Here is an 18,695-nt window from a genome sequence, read left to right on the forward strand (position 1 = left end):
CAGGATCAGGGCCTTAGACTGTAAACTCTTCTGGGAGTGTCTGTGGCTTTATTATGTTTATATAGCACCTAGAAAAATGGGCCCTTGATTCTGATTGGACCCTATAGATGCTACTGCAATATATATACTAAACACATTCATCAAAAATACAATACAATGAGGGGCAGGAAGAGCTTAGTAAACACTCAGACCTCATGTAGCCAGATTAGTAAATGGAAATTCTATGTGAACTCTGAGTGGAATCGCCTTCCACCTTTCAAATAATTTACAGCTTAATGTCAGCTAAACATAGTAACTAATCCCATTTGTCCACTGAAAGTAAATTCTTGGCTGGTCTTCCAACGTCATTGCAGACATTGTTGTCAATCCCCAAAATGTGGCCTGTCCAATCAGAGCGTCAGCACTTACCTGCTGCTTGACACTCTGGACACATGTACTGTCATATCAGTCAGTGACTGATCAGGCACAGAAATTAGAAAGAACCTATCTTGACACCCAGATTTGATTAGAGTCCAAGCCACGCATCAGTTTCTGAAGCCTTACAAAACACATGCCAGCATTAGAAAAGGCAGCTTCACTGTTTGCACTGAGAGCTGCTGTCATCTTTGTGAACACTTGGGCGAGGCCAGACTAGGGAGGATAGAGACAGTTGCAACAGCTTGAAACAAAATTTTCAGTTACTTTATCTGCCTGCTCAGGAGACTTGAAGTCCTTAGTAGATTCATGAAATGGGTAAAAGAACAAGCAGAGGCAGGGAACACATTCTCTAACTTCCCACTAACAAGCTGTAAACTCTGAGCTGGAAGGGCCATCTCCAGAGTCAGGAGTTTAGTCTCCATCCCCACTCACTCTTCAGTCTCTCTACCAAGAGGGTAAACAGTACAACACCAACTGAAAACTTGCACTAGAAACAGGACTAAGACCACCCATTTAATACAGGCCACTGAACAGCTGCAAGATTAACTTCCAGGTACTACTGACCTGACCAGGACTCATATCAGAACAGTTTAGAACAGTGGTTTTCAAAGTTTGGGTCGTGACTCAGTACTCGCTAACGGAATGTAAGGCACTGGGTCAGCTTGCTCAGCACCCAGAGACCAAGGTGGCCAGCCAGTAAAAACTAGTAGTCCCTACCCAGAAGCGGCCAGCAGCAGGTCTGGCTCATTGGCAGGGGGGCCACAGGGTTCCGTGTGCTGCTCTGCCCCGAGCACCGGCTCCATACTCCCATTGGCCAGTTCCTGGTCAATGGGAGCGGGGGAGGGGGGGGTGTGCCTGTGGGCAAGAGCTGTGTGGAGCCGTTTGTGCACCTCTGCCTAGGATCTGGACCTCCTGGCAGCTTCTGGGGCACCGCGCAGTCCGCGGTGCCAGGACAGGCGGGATGCCTGCCTCTGCACCCCACCTGTGCCGCTAACTGGGAGCATCAGAGGTAAGCCTGTGCCCCAACCCCAGGCCCCAATCCCCTGCCCCAGCCCTGAGCCCCCGCCCCCACCTGGAGCCCGTTCTTGTACCCCAACCCCCTCATCCCCGACCCCACTGCAGAGCCTGCACCCCCAGCCCAGAGCCCTGACCCCCTCCTGAACCCCAACCCCCTGCCCCAGCCCAGAGCCCCCTCCCACACCCCAAACCCCTCATCCCCAGCTCCGTTGCATCGCAGGCATCAACCATTTTCTTTAACTGGGTCACCAGAAAAAAGTTTGAAAACCCCTGGTTTAGTACACTACATCCATTTAACAATTGCTGAACCATCCCTTCCCCTGCCCTCAGCCACACTTGAATCAGTGACTTATTCCTTTACCAATCCTTCAAGCTATCTATTACTAATTCTCACTTGTGTCACATTAGCAGATTGTATGGTGGAAAAATTAAAAACAGAATGCTCTATTTTCAATTACTCCAAGCTTACAAACTGCCTTTTAACAGGCCTCTTTCAAATTTAGCACTCTTAACTACGCCCTCAGTCTTTAATGACTGGATCACATCCTATTACTCAGTAATATACAACTGCTATACAACTTTAGACGTGTACCACCTTGTAATATTGTGTACTACTTTGCACATGCCAGATAAACAGTCAATGAAAGTCATTCACATGCAACTTCCCGAGGGAACAAGACAAGAGCTCCTTTGCAAGTCTGTGGAAAGCTTATAAGCTGCTGATTCCTCACCTTCCTCGACCAAAGGCCCCACTCAACAAAGGCAGGCTAAAAAGCATTAAATGCAGCAGCTACTGACCTAACACACATCAACCCCAATAGGCAGCATGTCTTCAGGAAAAGGGGAATGATCTTCCAACCGGACTGACCTTACCAGTGGTAAGGTCAATGCTTCACTTCTGAACTTCTTCCTCCCACCACGAATACAACAAGCCAATGCCAGGCTGACCTCAGATTATTTTAGCTCATGAGTCAAGTTTGCCCACTGCTGTCATCTTCTAATACAGTGCATGAGGCTGGCAGCAGGAAATGGCTCTAGAAGCCACAGCTGTTACAAAGTCCAGTCTTCATCTTCCAACTATGAGAATCACTTCATTTCCTTCTTTGATCAGCATGCCCAGAGCATAAGAACTAACCTACCATCAGCAAAAGGAGCTGTTCCAGATAACCTCCATTGTAGAGGATCAAAGAAACCCACTTACTGTAACACTAAAATCTCCACAGTGCATGCAGAGATTTCAGTGATATAAAAGATGTTCTAAGAATTCGCAACACACCTACTCATCCTCTGGAGAACTTCAAATCCTCAGCCAATCATATGTCTGTAGCACCATAGATTCACATAGTGCCCAACAATCCAAAAAGCTCAGGAGGATGCAGTACAGACTACCACACTAAGAACAATCCTCATTCTGTTCTGTGAGAACTGAATACTTCAAATAAAAGTTACCAGTAACTGACTGGGAATGTACTAGCTGTGCGGATCAACACACAAGGAATACTGCACCATGCCTTGCAGCCTCAGAACCATTTGACGTAGCAAAACCTTTAAGAGGCTCGCATGTATGCCATTCTGACCCAACATTCCAAAAGGTATTACATTCTCCTCTTTACAGCTAATCCCCTGTTCATTTCTCTGCACAGGAAAGAGAGCAGAAACTCAGCAGCACAGAGGAAAAGGGTGGCTCAGCATGGAGCCCTGAAATTTGACTTTATGGCCCATTCTCACATGTCGAATGTCAATCTGTGAAAGTCCAAGGTCAAAGGGGATTAAGCTAAAGCAACCTTAGGCCACTTTACTTCTCAATGAGAGTGTCCATGCAGGGGTTTAACGTGCTATAACTAAGGTCATATCTACACTTAAACTACTACGGCGACGCCATTGCGGTACTTCAGTGTAACCACTCACTTAGTGAATCCACCTTCCTGAGAGGTGATAGCTAAGTTAAAAAGACTGGAACTATTCAGCTTGGAAAAGAGAAGACTAAGGGGGTATATGAGAGAGGTCTATAAAATCAAGAATGGTGTGGAGAAAGTGAATAAGGAAGTGTTATTTACTCTTTCACATAATTCAAGAACCAGGGCTCACACAATGAATTAATAGGCAGCAGGTTTAAAAACAAACAAAAGAAAGTACTTCTTCACACACTGCACAATCAACCTGTGGAACTTGTTGCCAGGTGATGTTGTGAAGGCCAAAACTATAACTGGATTCAGTAAAGAATTAGATAAGTTCCTGGAGGACAGGTCCATCAATGGCTTTGAGCCAAGGCGGTCAGGGACACAGCCCCATATTCTGTGTCCCCCTAAACCTTGGGCTGCCAGAAGCTGGGACGGGACAATAGGGGATGGATCACTTGATAATTGCCCTTTTCTGTTCATTCCCTCTGAAGTACCTGGCATTGGCCACTGTCAGAAGACAGGATATTGGGCTAGACAGACTATTGGTCTGACCCAGTATGGCCATTTTTATGTTCTTACGTAGGCTTCTGTTCTTATGAATTCTTCAGTCAACCTAGCACTGTCTACACTAGGAGTTAGGCCAGCTTAATTACATCACTCAGGGATGTGGATTTTTCACTTTTTAGTATAGACCTGGCCTAATATGCTTGAATGTCATACTTTTAGTTAGGCTTGGCCTGCGCAAACATTATGTTGGTATAGTCAGAGATTCAAAACAAAAAACAAAAAACAAAACACTCCCCTGATCAACATACCTATGCCAACAAAACCCCCAATGTAGACACAACTATGCCAACAGAGCTTCTGTCATAGTTAATGTCATTTGGAGAGCTGGTGTTCCAACACTGACAAAACATTCGTAGGCTGCGTCTACACAGATATTTATGCTGGCATAGGCTTTATAGTGTAGATATACCTCTCAGCTTCAAGAGTTCCTGTTTTGGGGAGGGTGGGGGGTGGAAGAGGAGAGAGAGATACACACACACACTATGGAACTTAACATGAATGGAGAATGGGATGTTCCTCAGGCCAGGTCTACAATAAAAGGTTAGGTCAACCCACCGATGTTGCTCAGGGGTGTGAAAAATCCCCACCCTGAGCAATGCAGTTAAGATGACATAATCCTCAGTGTTGACAGCATTAAATCAACGGGAAAATTCATCTGTCAACCCAGCTATCACATCTCAGGGAGGTGAATTAACTATAACGATGGGAGAACCCCTTCCCTCACTGTAGAGAGTCTACACTGAAGCATTACAGTGTTTCTAGAGAAGACACAGGCTTACACTAACCACAGCATTCACTTACTGAAGGAGAGACAGGACATAGGGGAAGACCTGCATATAATCCTGTAATAGCACATTGTGATAGAAAGTCAAGGTGTTCTGAAGCATAAGTGCTAGACTAGCAGCCTTTAACTTACACTCCTAATTTATCCAAGGTCTCTAAAAGCTCAGGGGCATGATTATATATGTAGTCATTTTTGGTCAATTCTACTTTCTCTGCCTCGTTGCATATTGCTCTCCCCACTCCACCCTTTATTAACTTAAGCCCCCAAGTTGCACTCAGCACTAGAAGGCGGGCACCAACAGTGCAGGACTAGAACCAGAACTATACTCCACCATCTTTGGGTTGCACACAGGTAATCCCCCGCAAATTTTGCTAGACAACAATGAAATTAGGAAGGTGCCCTTACTCAGTTACAGAACTGCTGGCCCAAACCTCCCCTTTCTCTCCTTGACTACACCATGGTATTATCTAACTGAAAAGGATAGCGTTGATCCTAATGGTTTCTGACATCTGATCAGAATAAAGAAACACAAAGAGGCCTGGTGATGTGTTATTTAACGCATGATTGTTTTAATTGGGCTGTCTAACTTTGTGAGGCACAAGGCCCATATCCAGTGCCCCTCATAGCAACCCAGCAGTTATTTGCCACATTCCATTTGATACATCACATGATTGGACAATTGGCAGTTCCTAAAGTTTAATTTAATTTTATATACTGCAATAGTTTTCTGGGATAGAAAAGGTTAATCATCAGTACGACTGACAACAGCAGAAAAGTTGATTTATTGCAATATTATGAAGTTCTCACTGTCATACAGAAAAGCTCAGTTTTTCTAGCATTAGGGTTTGATTAAAATTAATACTTAGCCCTGCCATAGCAATTTTCCTCCATAGATCTGAAAGTATTTTATAAAGGTGGGTAGGCATCTTTATTGTTATTTTACAATAGATGGGAAAACTAAGGCATAGAGAGAGGAAGTGACTTCTCCAACTTCCCTTGGCAAGACAATGGCAAACCCTCAAATACCAGAAAATTGAGAATTAAGGGCTTGTCCAAGCAAGAAAGTTGAAATTTAAACAGGTGAAAAAAAAAATCACAACTTCATTTAAACCAGTGCAATCCCCTGCATGGACATTTATTTTGGTTTAAGAGCGGCTTACTCAGTTTAAATTACATTTAAAAACTACGTCTTTGGGTTAAACTTGTGCAACTTTGTGTAGATAATTGTCTTTCACTTAAATTATCCCTTGATATTTTAACAGATACTGATACACAGTGTATGCAGTTTTAATAAGTAAGCATGGTGTGGTGAATGGAGGACAGAAACATATAGTTAAATCATCCAAACAACCTTAACTCTGTCCTGAGTGACAGCATTAGGAGAAAAATGTGAAAAAGTACTTAAAAACTAGTTTCCTCTTACTTTGGAGCACAAATACTAACATACGTTAATCATAATCATGTGGTTATTGCCTGGCATCACTACAAGGCAGAGTTAAGGTTGTTTGGGTGTCTTACTCTGTTTGATTTCTTTAAGTGTAACCTGACTTTCCTGGCACAGTAATGCTTAGTTGTAACTATCCCAACATCCCTGGATGTTTACCTTAGTGTTGACAGTATATAATAATGACAAACTACATTTTAACAGTGTGTCTGGGGAATTCTTTAGAGTTCATGTATTAATTAAAAAAAATGAACAAAAAATCCAAAGGAGTGTTATACCAAGTCATTTTCTTATGGCGTGAAGATATGTACTATCAACTTTAAGTCTTGTTTAAATTTTAACTTGCAAAAGGTAGATTCACTGATACACCAGAGCAGCGCAAAGCAGCCTAATGGTTGGTCTACTACAAGTTATGTTGGCATAGCCTCACTGGTCAGGGGTGTGAAAAACACTCCCTTAACTGAAGTAGCTATGCAGACAAAAACCCCAATTTATGATGAAGGAAGAGAGTTCTGCTGATGCAACCATCATCATTCATGGAGGTGGCGTTCCTATACGGAGAGGAAAAACTCCTGTTGGTGTAGGCTGCATCTACACTATGCTGACATAGCTATGCCTGCATAGGCTGTAGTGAATAGTGTACTGGCGAATCTCTCCCTAATTTGCAAGACGGTATTAACAGAGATTAGTGTTGTGTGAAAAAAAGAAGAGGGGATGCCCATACCCCAAGTTCCAATGTCTCGCACTTTAAACTCCTCCATTATGTTCCTGGTTCAATTCCTCCAGCAATGCTGTGCCTTAGCGTGCAGTGGAGCTGAGACAGAAGAGCTATGAGGTAAGCGTTTCTCACACTAATGCCCCAGCTAGCATACAGTAATGCAGGGGTGGCCAACCTGTGGCTCTGGAGCCACATCGGCTCTTCAGAGGTTAATATGCAGCTCCTTACATAGGTGCCAACTCCAGGGCTGGAGCTACAGACACCAGCTTTCCAATGTGCTACAGGGTGCTCACTGCTCAACCCCTGGCTCTGCCCCAGGCCCTGGCCCCACTTCACTCCTTCCCCCAAGGACCGCACCCCTTCCCCTGAGTCTGCTGCGCCCTTGCTCCTCCTCTTCCCCACCCCCCCCCGCGAGCCTCCTGCACACCATAAAACAGCTGATTGCAGTGGGTGGGAGGCACAGGGATGGAGGGTTAGGTGCTGATCGGCAGTGCTGCTGGCGGGTGGGAGACACTGATGCAGGGAGCTGCTGACATGTTATTGTGGCTCTTTGGCAATGTACACTGGTAAATTCTGGCTCCTTCTCGGGCGCAGGTTGGCCACCCCTACAGTAATGGAACCTTTAAAAAGCCATGGCAGTTGGCCAAGTCATCTACCAATAAGAAGTTTTACATGTGTCCAGTCAATCAAGTTACATCTGATGTCATTATGCCAGCACTTAGAACTCAATAAGCTACAGACAAGTTGAGGACCTACAGCTCAGGTAACATAGACAGAATAGTTCACTTCTTAATTATAACGCAACTTCTTCAAATATAGCCTATGCACATGATTTCAATAAGTTTAACTATACGGAAAGTTTGAAAAGTGTTCTGTTAGGATCATCTGGGTCAAAGACTGACAGATGCAACATTTCTTAAAGGACCTATTTTTAAATTAATTTTCATGTAAACCTGTTTACTTGTGAATCATCAGAAGATTCATTTTGAACTCCAGACATACTATGAGTTTGCAGAGAATATACTATATTTTTCCTTACATATGTGCTCAACAGCCTTAACTATGGAGAAATGACTGGCATCTCCATCATGAAAGTTGAAGTTTTAGCTATGGTTATTTATAGCAAATAAATTTGGTGAGTTTGTCAAGTTCCTATCAGCTGTGCTAGTAATTTTGAGAGGCAAACGCCTGTCTGATACCAAATGGCTTCATGCTTCAGCAGACAAATCCAAGACAGACAGAAAAATTCCCACCCAGAGGTAGTCCATCCAAGTCAGGATCAAGACATCAGTGGAGTAGATTAGTGAAGCTGGCAGTGCAGTTGCCGTTGTCCTTGTAACTAAAAAAATTAATTCACTGCATGGTCAACTGGGCATCTATCCTTACCAGTACTAAGTTTGCTTTTGAATTATCGAGTTGACTTAAAGATTCAGTCATCTAGTCACTTGATTGGCTGGCAGATTCCATTCCAATACTGGACCTTTCAAGCTATGGAGCATTCTAAACTATGAAGAATTGTCTGGTGGTTTCAGGGACAAATGTCCAATTGGGACCAGGCTTAAGTCAAAGGTGGTCATCCTAGAAATTTTTAACTTCCTTGAACACACACTGTCCTTCCCTGTGAATCAACATTTTAAGAAGTGAGTGAAACATTACCACTCCCAAGGGCTGGGATCTCTGCTACTCAGCCAGTATTCTCAAAATGATGCCTATCCCCTTTCAAGTAGGAGGCTTAACCTACAGCCAATGTCACATACATAGTAGAGCTAAGGTATGTTAGGAGAGCACAGTCACTGTTTCACCACTACCCTTCAGCCTAAGCCATATTTACCATTATTTTATAACACAACTGGCAGACCAGTTGTCAAGTAACGGTTGTCAGCCCTCTGCAAACCCAACCGGTCAAGTTAATCCAGTGATAGCGTTCAGAAGTTGGTTTTGCAAGTGTCTTACACAATGTTTCTGTCAGCACTTCAGAGACCCCAATTACTCTTGTCTGGACCCTCCATCCACTCAGCACATTGTTAAAAGCTGTTGAAGCAGGACAACAGTTGCACCCCTCTTCACACGAAATTTAAGCCAGAACTGTCACACTCTGTTTAAAGTGCTATTAACTGGCCAGATTTACAGCTCCTAATCACCAGCTCAGTGGCAGCTCACTACATTTGTTTCTATTAATTACTATCTTTCACCCCCAAGTTAGATGGAGACTTGTATTTTCTCTTGCTCCCTCCAGTCTGCACTCCTAATGCACATGACAAGACTTCTCATCCCAAAAGCCAAGTTCACTGCTCTAGCCACAAGCTCCTTCAGAGGCCACACAGGCACCAGCACCGAGACATGTGTGTCTGCACCCAGTAACACGAGAAGCAGCAGAAATTCCACTACAATTCCAATCATGGGATTTACAAATAGAAATAAAAGTATTTGCACATGTAAAAAAATCTGAAAGCCACAAACCGAGACCACTTTTTAAAATGTGAGCCTCAGCGTTACACTAACAACTTTATATTTCAAAGAAAACTCCCTACTCCCCTTTTTATACAAGTCCCATTTTCCCAACCAGGCATGTCTCCATTTAAAACTGCACTTTATACAGGGACAATCTGCTACGCTCTTCTTCTTTACACACTTATTTCTAGCGATCAAGGTGGTGTCTGAAACTTAATCCGAGTGAATAAAGAAAAAACAGGATGTACTTCAAATGCACCCATTTGTAGATAAACACTGGAAACAGCCATGAGAACTAACAAGGAGGAAGCTGAAGCTGTAAGCAAGAGACTGTCCCAAACACTACCTTTACAGATGCATTGAAGCTCACGCTAAGGAAGCCCCAGCTTCCCTTTCAGATGGTCAGACCAAGGCACTACCTATGAGCAATGAACAGCCAAAGTGATTATTCTGAAAAGATAAATCAAGTGTGCACCACGTTCAACTAATCCCATTTGTTTCTAATGAATTAAGAGACTAATCCCTCATGCTTCCACATAGTCAGTTCTCCACAAAATAATCTCTCTCTCATGGCTTGTTCCAGCCAGCATCTGGCCTGCATTATCAGCACAATCAAGATTTCTCAAGCCAGGTTATCTACACAAAAGACAATTTCCCCTTGCTTTGTTTTAATTTTATTCATGCTTTTTTAGTTAGCGGTTACCTTTGTGCCCTCAAAATGCCCTTCCCCACCAGTTTTTGAAGGCTTCAGGAAGTTGGATGGAACACATTTAAAACTGATCATTCAAAAGAAAAGAAAATGACTAAAGATACCAAAGTCTCTTAATGCAATCACCAAGAAGGACAAGCTTTTCACTCTTTACTTCTCCCTTTTTCTCTCCCCAGTTCTGACTGATTAACCATGACCTTATGTTTAAAACTTCTGCTCGGGTCAAACCCTTCTGAAGGACAGGCTCGCTTAAAAAGCACCAAGGTTAATCTACAACAGATTCCATTACAGTCCATTCAGCTATTCCAGCAATGCTGTTTGAACGAGCTTCCTCCACACAGCAAGTCTTTTTCCAAGGTGGTGTTAGCTGTCTCATTATTTTGAGAAAGCTGCCTGTGTCCTTTCCTCTCCAGCCCCTACACACGCCCTTGTCGTCCTGGACAATATGGAGCCCAAGGCAGGGTTTTCCCACACCAAGAATGAGTAGTATAAACACAGCCGATGCAGTTACTAAGCACAGCAACAGGCTAGGCTTCCTTTTGCTGGCGTCAAGCTCCATTTGTCCTTGACTACTACATTTTTTCACTCTGCAGCAAGAAACCTGCCTGCACAGGAGAGGCGATGAGTAACACATTAGTACAAGTGGTTGTCAAAATGGTTCTTCATTCCCCAACCTCATTTGGCTGGCACAGAGCAGACTAAAATAAACTTCAACTTGGGACTAGCACATTTCTATTTCAGAGCACCAAATTTGAAAGTGGAATCGCATTCCAGTCTTTTGGAGCCAGTGGAATACAAATCCAAGATTTGCTTTTCTAAACAACAGCCATCAGACATGGCCCCAGGGCTCAGCCTACTCCAGTCAGTCATCACAAGGTTTGCAAAGAACAGTTGGCCAGTTTCATTGTGTGGGCAGGAAGTTTGCTGAAGGTGACTGGGAAAACCTAAAGATGGTTAGCCATTTCAAACCTAAGTCAGGAAATCTGAGTGACAGGAACATTTGGCTAATTCCAGAATGCCTGCAGGAAGTCCTTTTGTGAAGGCTAAAAATGAAGGGATACATTCCATTTTCACAAAAAGAAAAGGAATACTTGTGGCACCTTAGAGACTAACCAATTTATTTGAGCATAAGCTTTCGTGTAGCTCACGAAAGCTTATGCTCAAATAAATTGGTTAGTTTCTAAGGTGCCACAAGTACTCCTTTTCTTTTTGCGGATACAGACTAACACGGCTGCTACTCTGAAACATTCCATTTTCAATTTGCTTTAAATATAAGTATTAACACTCCTTGATCTCTTTTTATTTTATATAGAAATTCCTATAAGTGTTACCAAAGGTTCAACTGAATTGGTAGCACTGATAGGACCCCTAACAGACAGAGTTCCAGCTGCTTTTGGTATTTATTACAGCATTAAACCAGATAAGCAAGAATAATGGTCCTTTGCTAACATTTTAGTGTATAATACCCTAGATGGGAGGCCAGCAGAAATAAATCCCCTTATGCTACCTGAGTTGTACCTCCAGCCATGGCCAACTAAAATAAAATAAGATCCCACATGTCTTGACAGATGCAAGAGCTAGTCAAAGAAAGACAGACTGTGCATGAAAAGTTTGAATTAGAGAATACCCCAATGATAAACCTAATGATACCAATCACCTTCAATTCCCATAGACCTGAGGATTTCACCATCAAGCCCAGATTAGGGTCAACCTTTCCTAAGAAAGGCAATACACACGAGTTAGGTCTTTATACACCTACCAAAACCAACTGTACTCCACATCACTTGTTCAAGGCTGAGTAACTGTCACATGTAATTACATAAAAGCAAGCAAAAAAGCTTCTGTGAGGATGTACCAGTTAGGAACTCAACTACTTGAGTGACTGGACCAGAAAAGGAAAACAGCTCAAAATATATATATATTTTGCTGTCTCACCATGATTAATGGGGGTTAGATAAGAGAATGTGATACACTCAACTATGATAACTCTCAAGGCCTGCATCCTAGCAAGTGAGCTTCAGAATATGTCTACATCCCTTTCGAGGTACCCGAATCTCCACTGACCATTTAAGCAAAACAATACATTCACATCTGTGAAGGGATTAGTTTTACTTAGTACTAGCACCACACAAAAAAGGGCAAGCTGCTGCTACCCTTTACCAGACAGTCAAGGGTTAAAATCCAGATGGAAGGTTCAGTCCTGAAGAAATGTCTCTAAACTGAATTTAGGTTCACAAGGCTTGTGGTGAGCTCTATCTGCCTCTGAATCCTGGGGTTACTCTTGATCACTAAACGCCGATATTTGTATGAATAAAAATGAAGGGATTTAGCAAATCTTGTTCCTGCACACAGTTGTCAAAAAATCTGACCTTTACAACAGCAAAAAGAGGGGGGATTTAAAGCTTTAAAGAAAAAGCAGTGGCTGCCTGATGTATAACAAACCTTTGAAAAATTATGAAGCAGTGAAAATCCCCTACAGGTCCCAACAAAATGTGTCCAATTTGCATTCCGGCAAGCCTTCCATACATACCACTCTGCTCCTGTGTGTACACAGGCAAATAAATCCCTAGGAATAATACAACTGGGACCTGAATCTGATCTCAGATATATTACTGCTCCAGAGCTCCATTCCAGCCTTCACAAACTGCCTTTTTTGTTCCAGATAACTAAATCAAAGCAGTCCTGATAAGCTTTCAAAGCAGGGAATGTGAGGAATGGTTTAATGAATGTTACAACTCAACCTATTACAGGCTACAGAGTATTACAGAAGGGGAGCAGGGGGACACAACAAACTCCATGTCTGGAAGTTTCATAAGTTCAAATCCAGAAATACCTGCCTTTCTAAGCTCCTTTGTATAAAAGCCTAGCAAAAACTCATTGTTGATTATGCAAAGGGATAATGAGGATTTGGGGAGCGGGGGTGAAGTCTGGGGACAATATTAGAAAGAAGTGCTCCATTTTCAATAGGAGAAAACCTGTCTTGTCATTTACCACCCAAGGGTTTTGGCCTTACTGGGTTTGAGTGTGGAAGATGGTGAATGAGACCTCATTTCCCAAAAAAAAAAAAAGGGCAGTGACAAGAGATCAGGAAAGAATTAGGGTTATTGAGAACAAGAATGTCAAGAAACAGATTTCAGGGAAAAACCTTCTTTTGCTAAACGAACTCTGGGTTTACAAAGGATGTGTGTGTTGAAGTCTCCAGTTTCATCCCGAGTGCTGTAAGTTATAGTCCGAGGAGATGGGACACAACTTTTGCAACATGACTTAAATTGTGTAAACTGATCCTAAGATCGCTCTACATTTTAGCACAATGGTCCATGTGTGCTGATTTGGGGAATCTGTATATACAACTTATGAATTCTATTCAATATGAGGGGCTCTCTATCTGTATCTGGGCTAGACCACAGACTCTATTTTGGATGTGGGGTTCATCATCTTCTCTGTTGTCATGTTTCCTCCATGTTGGACTGGAGGTATAGTAATGGGCTGACAAAGCGTCACTGGTTTAAGTGCTCTCCCACTGAAATGGAATAGCTCTAAAGAGGCTGGCTCTTACCCAGGAGAATTAGTTTATCAGGAGAGGGGCAGTCTAGCAACTAAATCACCTAGTATGAGTCTGGGATCACCTGAAGAGGCTGATCCAGGAGTCACCAGACAGAGGGATGAGAAGATTATAAAAAAACAAGAGCACATCTATTTAGAACTTCGGACATTTTCACCAGCTCATGATGAAAGAAGCTGCTGCAGGAACCTGTTGAGGTGGCGTGAACCCTGCTGCCTGAACAACAGTAGTCCCCAAAAGACTAATATGCTAGAATGGGGGGCATTGCATTCCGGATGTTTGTTGTTTCCTTATTATTGTACTCTGTGTTTCTTGTGCTTGAGTAAAGAGCAATAGTGTTAGAATCTAGTGCAGTCTGTCTGTGAGCGTTAAGCATTTATACCTACTATATGCCTCTTTGAAGGGGAAAACCAAAAAGTTCACACATTCAGATGGAGTTCTGGGAGAGGGTTGTTTGAGCTATAGTGGAGTCTGAGGCGTCAGCACTGGTGCCAAGGACTTGGGAGGGGGACCGGGGAGAAGGACCGCATGGTCTATGCTCTAAAAGGATTCTAGACACAGGCTGTGCACCTTGAAACTGTGCCTAGGGACTGCAAGACAGGGGCAATACCTGGACTCTCTTCAGTCTCCAGAGGTTTAAAACACCTGGGGAGCAAGTAACTGGATTCCCTCACAGCAGTGACCAAGAGGGGCTCTCAATTGGAGCTGTGACACCATGTCTCCCACTTCCAAGATTTTCCTTCCTTTGCTTTGATTCCCAAAGCACCCCCTCTGGATTATGATTTTCCTTTTTTTGACAAGGAAATCAGGTTGGAGCCTAGACACTTTGCAACCTTTTCATTGTAGCCACAGACTCTGAACACAGATGGCTTTAATAAATGCACACTGAAAGACTGTACTAAGCTAACACTCTTGGTACTTTTTATGAACCAAAGTATTTAAATCATCATTTGAATTACCTGGCATTGTTGCTAAGAGACTGATAATGGTGATCTGGAGAGTTCCAATATCCATAAAAGCTACTTCCTAGAAAGATGCCCAAGTGGAGGAAAAGAGGTGAAGAATGAAGGACCTGAGCCACAGACAAAATAAAATCGGCTACCTGTTCCTGCTTCATCTCTTCTTTTCTTTGAGTTTGTTGTTCTGATGCTTGTTAGTTGTAACAATGGCAAATAGTTTGAATGAAGGAGGGTTATGCTTAAGTTGTTAAATGCCTACAATCTTTATACAGTGAAAGTAATGAGGTTTTCAATATATACAAAACCACTAAAGATTTCATCTTGTAATCTAGTAAAAATACAGCCAGTTTAAAAAAAACAGGGCTCAGATACAGTAAGATTTCAACATAACTTGGACAGTTGTAATGAAGTTTATTGCAGAATGCAAAAAGTTAATCTTTACAATACAGACTTGTTACACAGGGAAACTAACCGGCATAGTTAGAGCAGAACAAGCTATTCAGCTATAGCTATTACAGAATAGTTCCAAAAGGTGGCCACACTATTCCAGAATAAAGTCACTTGTATTCCAGAATATTGTCCATATGGGGAGCCATTCAGGAATAGTTTATTCCACTCTAGCTATGCAGGTCAATTTCCTCATGTGGTCAAGACCTAAGACAATAACATACCTGTTTCAGAACAATTGAACCCTTTATGGTTTTTAACCATATTCCCCCAACTCATCCCTGTTTGAAGATAAATACCCCTATTCTTTTCAATGTCATGTAGGAGAAACAATCCACCCATACCCACTGTTGCTGCGCCCTGGGTTTTCTAATCCCTATTCAGTTTAGTTTTCCTCTTTCAGATGTTTCTTTATGGAGTACTATGCTACAAGGTGGGTGAGGTAACATTTTTGTACTAGACCAACTTCTGGTGAGAGAGACAAGCTTTTGAGTTTACATTGGGCTCTTCTTCAGCTTGAAAGCTTGCCTCTCTCACTAACAGAAGCTGGTTCAATTAAAGATATCACCTTCCCCACCGTGTCCGTCTAATACCCTGGGACCAACACGGCTAGAACATTGCATACATAGCACTGCATGTAAGAATAGTCTATCCTTTTATATGATGTCATATCTCCCATATTTTCTACCCCTTTAACACATCCATTCATCTTGTTTGTTAGTAGAGCAAAGATAACTGCCTAATTAGATTGGCTGCTTGGTCTTTTCTCTGATGATTCTGCAAGTTCAGAACTCACTAGTATTGATGAGAAGTTTAGACTTGGTAATATACAAATTACTTGCTGCTCTTGTGCTGCCCAATACTGGTAACCACTGGTAGTGTCTGTGACGGGTGTCGCTCCCGGGATGCAGTCTGGGAGCCATTGGAACCGCTGTGCCATCTAACAATTCAGTTGATTTGGTCCCCTCTCACGCAGCCGCTGGTGATTCAGCCAGCCTCTCTAGGCTCTGTTATCACCCAACATGACAGCTATGGTGCCACACATCCGACTGAGCTACCTGAGTGCTTTACCTAAGCCACTCAAGGACAAGCAAGAGACAACAGCCAATTTTCCAGCTCCCTACCCTTGCACCGTTCCTGGAGTATAAACCCAGAATTATACTGTCTTGCATTGCACAGGGATCTGTACAATGCAAACTCATTAATATAGTTCACTTTTCCCTTGATGTGGGAAAGATATGTACAACAAGCCTGTGGGGAAATCTCAGCTTGGTTAACAAACACTTCACTTAAAGACACACTGGTTAAGATAAAACATAAAACAAGTTTATTAACTACAGAAAGATAGATTTTAAGTGTTTATCAGTGATAGCAAACAGATCAAAACAGATTACCTAGCAAATAACCAAAAGTGCAAACTAAGCCTAATATACTAGATAGGCAGGATTTGAATTAGCAATTTCTCACCCTGACTGATGGTACAAGCAGGCCTGCAGATTCTAAAGGCACAGAATGAAATTGCTGTGCAGCCTGGGTTCCCCTTCCCTGTTCCAAGTCCTTTGTCTTTCAGAGCCTCTTTCAGGTGTTGTGGGGGAACGAAGACAAATCATGACGTCACTGCCCACCTTACACAGTCTCTTCACATGGCAGGAGCCTTTTGTTTCAAGCTAAGTTCCCAGCGCAGTTTGCGGGAAAATACAGGTACCAAAATGGAGTTCAGTGTCATGTGCTCTGGTCACATGCCCTTGCATGCCTTGCTGAGTCATAGCAGCCATTACTCATAGGCTGGTTGAAATGTTCACAGGGAGGCTAAGCACTTCCATGGTCCATTGTCTTTGTTGATGAGACATTAGCATAGTCTAGCTTCTTCATTGTTGTACCTGAAAGGCTAGTTGTGGGTGTTACCCAGAATAAGCTCATTTGAAATACAGATACACAGTCAATATTCATAACTCCAGATATAAAAATGATACATGAACAAATAGGATAATCATATTCAGCAAATCATAACTTTTCCAATGACACCTCATGACACATCTTGTACAAAATGCATCATAATTATATCATAATCATACCACTATAATGCATAAGGGGTGCAGTGTCAGTGTTCACTGTATACAATGCTTTATATTTTCAATGGCCCATACAAATATTAATCTCCTTTTGCTTAGCTCCTTCTAACATTTTTTCCAAACTTAACAGTAAATACTTTTCCACATCACAGGGTGTTGTGACAAAGATACAACAAGAAACTTACCACAGTAAAAGCTGTATTATCCGGCACTTTATCAACTGGAAAGCTCTATTAACCAGCATTTCTGATATCTCCCAATCAAATCTTCAGTCTAGTAAACGGAACTCGTATACTGCCCAGGAGGTTATGCAATTGCACATTCTGCCCTCTACTTCTATGCAAAAGAGGCAAAATACAAGTGAGCAAGCGGATATCAGGGATTTACTCAAAAAAGCCGCTTCCAGGGTGTGTCATAGGGTCATTGCAGATTCAGCACAATCTCCTGCTCCTTCTACATCTACAAAGATAATTGATGTTGATAATGATGACCTGGGGCACTGCAAGATCCAGAAGTGCCTTCTGACTCAAAGAAAGATTAAATTATGTCCAATATAGTTTTAGTGTTAAGTGTATTTTTAGTGATCTGAGTGTACACCATTCACAGCCCATAGTGATGTGTAGTGTCATAAGATAACCTACTTCATAGAAAACTTTACCTGCATACACCTAAGTGCTTCAAGAAACCAACCACTCTGCAGTGCAGTACTACTACTGGATTGGTGAGTACCTGTATACTATTTTATACTTAAAAAGAAAAGGAGTCCTTGTGGCACCTTAGAGACTAACCAATTTATTTGAGCATGAGCTTTCGTGAGCTACAGCTCACTTCATCAGATGCATACCGTGGAAACTGCAGCAGACTTTATATATACACAGAGAATATGAAACAATACCTCCTCCCACCCCACTGTCCTGCTGGTAATAGCTTATCTAAAGTGAGCAACAGGTTAGGCCATTTCCAGCACAAATCCAGGTTTTCTCACTCTCCACCCCCCCACACAAATTCACTCTCCTGCTGGTGATAGCCCATCCAAAGTGACAACTCTTTACACAATTTGCATGATAATGAAGTTAGGCCATTTCCTGCACAAATCCAGGTTCTCTCACTCCCTCACCCCCCTCCAAAAACCCACCCCCATACACACACAGACTCACTCTCCTGCTGGTAATAGCTCATCCAAACTGACCACTCTCCAAGTTTAAAACCAAGTTAAACCAGAACATCTGGGGGGGGGGGGGTAGGAAAAAACAAGAGGAAATAGGCTACCTTGCATAATGACTTAGCCACTCCCAGTCTCTATTTAAGCCTAAATTAATAGTATCCAATTTGCAAATGCCATCATGTGCCAGCAATGCCCCTCTGCCATGTACATTGGTCAAACTGGACAGTCTCTACGTAAAAGAATAAATGGACACAAATCAGATGTCAAGAATTATAACATTCATAAACCAGTCGGAGAACACTTCAATCTCTCTGGTCACGCAATCACAGACATGAAGGTCGCTATCTTAAAACAAAGAAACTTCAAATCCAGACTCCAGCGAGAAACTGCTGAATTGGAATTCATTTGCAAATTGGATACTATTAATTTAGGCTTAAATAGAGACTGGGAGTGGCTAAGTCATTATGCAAGGTAGCCTATTT

General features: G+C 42.5%; 1 protein-coding gene across 8 annotated transcripts in view; it reads right to left on the reverse strand.

The window, feature by feature from the left end:
• GBF1 (golgi brefeldin A resistant guanine nucleotide exchange factor 1) overlaps nucleotides 1-18,695 on the reverse strand; it is a 180,201-nt gene that overhangs the window by 128,920 nt on the left and 32,586 nt on the right. Inside the window, exon 3 of one of the 8 annotated variants that reach the window (XM_077820926.1) lies at nucleotides 17,234-17,384. The exons of 6 other annotated variants lie outside the window; for them this stretch is intronic. The gene's annotated coding sequence lies outside the window, so the exon portion shown is untranslated. Of the gene's footprint in view, nucleotides 1-17,233; nucleotides 17,850-18,695 lie in introns of those variants that run through there. One more of the 8 variants, XM_077820925.1, reaches the window with a different exon arrangement.

Source organism: Eretmochelys imbricata, chromosome 7, assembly GCF_965152235.1.
Source record: "Eretmochelys imbricata isolate rEreImb1 chromosome 7, rEreImb1.hap1, whole genome shotgun sequence".
Classification (NCBI taxonomy): Eukaryota; Metazoa; Chordata; order Testudines; family Cheloniidae; genus Eretmochelys; species Eretmochelys imbricata.